This window comes from Microtus pennsylvanicus, chromosome X (assembly GCF_037038515.1).
Source record: "Microtus pennsylvanicus isolate mMicPen1 chromosome X, mMicPen1.hap1, whole genome shotgun sequence".
Lineage (NCBI taxonomy): Eukaryota > Metazoa > Chordata > Mammalia > Rodentia > Cricetidae > Microtus > Microtus pennsylvanicus.
Window position 1 is genome coordinate 107,685,490 of NC_134601.1, and position 5,512 is coordinate 107,691,001.

The following is a 5,512-nucleotide window of genomic DNA, read 5'->3' on the forward strand; positions in this document are numbered from 1 at the left end:
ATTCAAGAGACCCTGGATGTTTGAATACTAACAGAAGAAAAAAATAACTATCCACTAAGGAGCACCTAGAAAACAGAATATGACTTATGAATCCAGGTGTGAGTTACACTTACACACACACACACACACACATGTTCATATATATATATATATATATATATATATATATATATATATATATATATAATGTTCAACTGGTTTTGGAGTTGAACAATGGCTCTGTACTTCTCTAAATCCAAGTGTGTTGTTAAAAGGAACATTCAGAGTTTCTGTCTCATATCGGAAGCCACCTCTATGGGACAGAAAAAAAGACTTTAAGAAAAATTTTTACTTTCTCCATGCCTTTTTTGCCTATATCATATTCTTCATTGAATATATGTATATATGAATGATGTTTAAGATTTTCATGATGAACAATAGATTTTCCTATAGATCCTTTTCCTGAAGTAATCTTTGAAGTTTCCAGGAAGAAGATGGGGTCCTACAGCAACAACTCTACCTAGCTGAGATGACATCATGATGCAGACAGTGCTACTATAAGACCATTTCTTTGTGTGTGTGTGGGGGGGTACCAGCTGCTGAAATGGTGCACCTTCTCATGACATTCTGGCCCGAACTCAAAACAAGAACGTTGGGGGAAAAAAAACCTATCTATTGACTGCTTGGAAATTGTTTGCAACTTTACTAGAAATTAATTTTGAAACTTAGCCACTACTTTCATTTTGCAGGATCCCATTAAGTGAACATCACCCCCATGACAGTGGGAAGCAATTCTAGAAGATGATGCCCCCATTATGAAAAAGTTTGTCCATAGGGCTGGGAACACTGTTTAGGGGTTGTTGATTAGATTACTTGCATTAGATAGAGGGTTGGGGTGAAAACTATGTTTGTTTAAAAAAACAGGGGGATAGTAATAGTGGGTAATAGACTGAATACTTGGGAGCTATTACTCATGGATAATTTACAATGGTATAGTTTTTGTATATTGATACAAGTTCAAATTATAATTGTTACTTTTGTTTATTTGTACATCTATACAAAGTTATTTTTGTCAGATTGTATATATGTATATTATTATCTCTGTTTAGAACATTTTGTATATTGATACAACCTTTAGGATATATTTTCATATTGCATTATATATTACTTCTATCTCTGATCAAGATACATATATATTGTTTACATTTTGACATCATTGTTCTCATTTGTTGCACATTTGTTTACAGGTTATTTAATATTCTGACATGAAGTTTTAGTCTTTTGTTGTATGGGTATTCATTATTATAGGTCAATAGTTGTTTATGCTTGCTGTACCTACAGTTAGAACCTATTCTTTAGATACATAAAGATTATATTCTATCTATATAGGTAATCTTCAACCTCTTCAAGGATCTGTGGAACATGGCATTTAAATAACTTTGGGGTTTGTTATTATGAGACATGATTGCTCCTGGCAGCACCCATCTATTCCCAAGAGAATGTTGAGAACCAAAGACACTCCACTTAGAGCCTGCTTTCTTCTTGGCAAAACTGGCCTTTGGGCAAAGAAATGCCCATGCCTCAACCACTGACACGATATAGTATCTAGAAATGGATAAACAGGGCTGTCAAATCTTGCCAAGACAGGGTAAGACAGTTTTGAAATTTTTCTTGCCTTTGAGAATGGTCTGTCAGTCATTCTAGGCCTTAGTCAAAGTTGGTGCTTCAACATTGCAAATGAGACTTTGGATGATTGCTCAGGTAGCCAGTTGTCTCTGACATATATTGCTAGCTTTGGAAGGTACTTGATTGTACTTTCTGACTGCAAGTAATATTATCTCCCTTCTCAGGCCTTCGATACTTCAAACTCAAGACAGACTTTTTTCTGTCCTACAGGCCTTGAGGTATAGGCCCTGAGATAATTTTGGCCCAACAGTTTTTTTTTTAAGTAATATAGACTTTGGTATTTTGTGTTAGGAAAGCAGTGGGATGCTTTAAGTGCTGCTCAATGGGAAATACCAGTAGCAGCATGGAAGACAACTGTTCTAAGAGTGATTTGATCTATGGAGTGCTAGTTCAAGAGGTTGCAGAGGAGAATTTTAGTATGTTGCCTAGAAATCATTCTTGTGATATTTTGGTGAAGAATGTGGCTGGTTTTTTGCCTTTTCCAAGTCTACCTGAGACTAAAGGGAAGAATTTTGGATTAATTCCATTGGCAGAGCAAACCTTAAAGCCTTATAGACTCTGTTTTGTGGTTATTAGGGTTAAAACTAATGAAGATATATAATAAAAAGGAATAAGCTGAGCAAGGAAAATATTTGAGAAATGGAGTATCAGAAAGTGGAATGGAGCTAAGTCCTGTATTCAAGGGTATAAACAGATTAAGAAATAAAATAAAAGCAGTGGTGAACTCAGGACAAGATCCCACCTCACTATGATTCCAACTTGTGAAAAGCAATTAAATAAAAGCAATATTCAGAAGGCAGAAGTTGGCAGATCTCTGAGTTTGAGACCAGCCTGTTCTACTATCCAGTTCCAGGAATCCAAGTTTAGGGAGTGAAAAAAACTAAGGAAAACAAAAAGCTGGTGAAGATGTTTGAATCAGGGAGCCATGTTCTAGCCTGTCTAAGAAGCAGAACTTGGTAGCTTCAGTCATGTAGTTCTAGCTTTAAGTATAGAAAAAAGAAGTTATGGAATATTCTTCTGCAAGTTAAGAAAGTGGCTGAGGCCAGGAATGTGTCAGGGGTGTCCCTGGATGAAGGCCTAGAGAGATTATTTTATGAAGCTGTGAAATTGAAGCCTAGATTGTCTTAAAAATCCTAAAATGTTAGAGATGCCAAGGCCACAGAGTACCTGCCAAGAAAAGTTGCTAGCATGGAGTGGAACCAATCCAAGAGAAAGAAGTATGTTGCAGTCAACAAAGCTTAAAGGAGTTGAAGATCTGAAGAACTTTTTGACATTAGACATAGAGATGCAAAGTTTTGAGTTTGTCCAGCTAGTTTTAGGTATTTCCTCATATTCCCCCTTCCCTATGTTTTGGTACAATAATTTATATATTGTGCCATTATATGTCGGAAGTACGTGATTTGTCTTTTGATTTTACAGGGGATTACATTTAAGAGTTTGCATGAATCTCAGAAGAGACTTTGAACTTTAGACTTTTAAATAATTTTGAAACTGTTATAGATTATGGGGACTTTTGAAGTTAAACTGAGTGCATTTTTACATTATATTATGGCTACAAACGTATATGTCCAGGGAGTGGAATGTAGTGGTTTAAAAGGAAATGTTTAAACCACAAAGGCAAAGAAAGTATTAATAGGTAGAGTATTATTGGAGGAAGTGTGTCACAGTGCAGTCAGGCTTTGAGGTCTCCTTTATGTTCAAGTCATGCGTAGTGAGACAAACCACATCCTGTTGTCTGGAAGTCAAAATGTAGAACACTTGGCTACTTCTCTAGCACCACATCTACCTGCATGCTATCATGTTGCACCATAACGGTAATGGACTAAAATTTTGAAAACATTAGGCCACCCCAATTAAATGATTTTCCATTATAAGAGTTATCAGGGTTTCTCTTCTTAGAAATAGAAACCGTAACAAAGATACCTAGTTGTTAAAAAATGACATCATGAAATTTGCAGGTAAAAGTATGGAACAAGAAAAAAATCATCCTGAGAGAATTAACCCAGACTCAGAATAATATAACATGATATGTATTCACTTATAAATGGATATTTGCTATTAAGTAAAGGATAGTCATGTTATAATTAACAGACCCAGAGAGGGGTCTAAGTAACAACGAAGAATTGAGAAGGGACACATGGATCTCCCTAGGAAAGGGAACTAGAAGAGATTTTTCATGTGGACTGGAGGCAGGTGGGACTTGGAAGTGGAAGGATCAGGTATAGGAGTGGAATGAGAGAGTACTGGGAGAGAAGACTGAAAATGTGGGGCATTTGGAGGGTGATGTAGAAACTTCCTAGAATCTATGAGGGTGAACCTAGCAACAACTCCTAGTAATGGGAGTTACAGGGCTGAACCAGCCATATTATGTAACCAGACAAGTCTTCTATTGGTGTGACTGGTACACCCAGTCATCCACAAAACCATTGACCTTCGATTCATCCTGCCTGCAAAATGTGTTAGCATAATGGAGGCTCAGAAATTGTGAGAGTTGCCAACCAATAACTATCCTAACTTGAGACACATGCTATGAGATGGAGCCTACACCTTATACTGCTTGGATGGCCAAGAACCAGAGACTGGGAAGCACAGAGAACCAGGATAGAATCAAATACAACTGGCAAAAAAATTAATGAAATGATTCCAAATGATATTCTACTATACTCAGATTTGTGACTAGCCCAATCATCATCAGAGAGGCTTTCTCTAGCAACTGGTGGGAGCAAATATAGAGACCCACAGTCAAACATTAGGCCAAGCTTGAAGTACCCCATGGAAGAGAAGGAAAAAGGAGTGTGGTCAAGGACACTCAGAGAACCGAGTCAACTAGAGCAGGACTCAAAGCTGCTCACAGAGACTGAAGTGGCAATTATGAATCCTGCATGAGTCTTACCTAGGTCCTCTGCATTTACGTTATGGTTGTGCAGTTGGGTCTTCTTGTGGGACTCCTAACAATGAAAGTGTGGTGTGTCTCTGACTCTTCTGCCTGTTCTTGGGATCCTTTTCTTCTTACTGGGTCCAGCCTTGATATGAATGTTTGCGTCTAATCTTATTGTACCTTATTATGCAGGAGGCCTGCTCTTTTCTTAATAGAAATAGGGGAGGAATGGATCTATGGGTTAGGGGAGACAGGGAACTAGGAGGAGAGGAGGGAGGGGAAATTGTGGTTGGGGTGTTCCATCTAGGAAAAGATTAATTTAAAAAAATAAAATGAGTTATAGGGGATAAGACATGCTAGAAGTTAACTGACTCAGAGTTTGGGGCATTTTGGCTTCTCAGCTTTTTTCTAGGTTGGTTTCAGAGGGTCACCACTGCCAAGCTGTCTGCTGCAAACTTGCCACCAACTGTGGAAAAGCTAGACTCAAATAATTTCTCATGGAGACTCATTCTGACAATCATTTCTCTCACTTTTGTCTCTACCTCTCACCCAACCCTCTTGACTCCAGCAACATTACTTTTCTGGGGATTCTAAGCTACATTACACACCCAACTTCCATAGTTGTTGTAGTTGTCACATTCCTGGTTTGTGCCCTTTATTTGAGACCAGGAATATCCATGTGTCCTCAGAATAGTTGGAAGATGCCTCTTGGCCACTGCTTACTCCCCTGACATTATATATATATATATATATTTTAGCAGTCCAATGCATTATGATTACTAAGGACTGGCATATATGGCCACCTTTCTAATCCCTCTGTTTCAGTGACTAGTTCTTCATTGATATGGGCACCATGGACCATTACATCTTCCTCTGTTATAAGGTCTCAAATCAGCATTTCAGCATCCATACAATCTTCTGTGAGGTTTGATAAAAAATAACAAAAGATAAGCTTTACAACTACTTGCT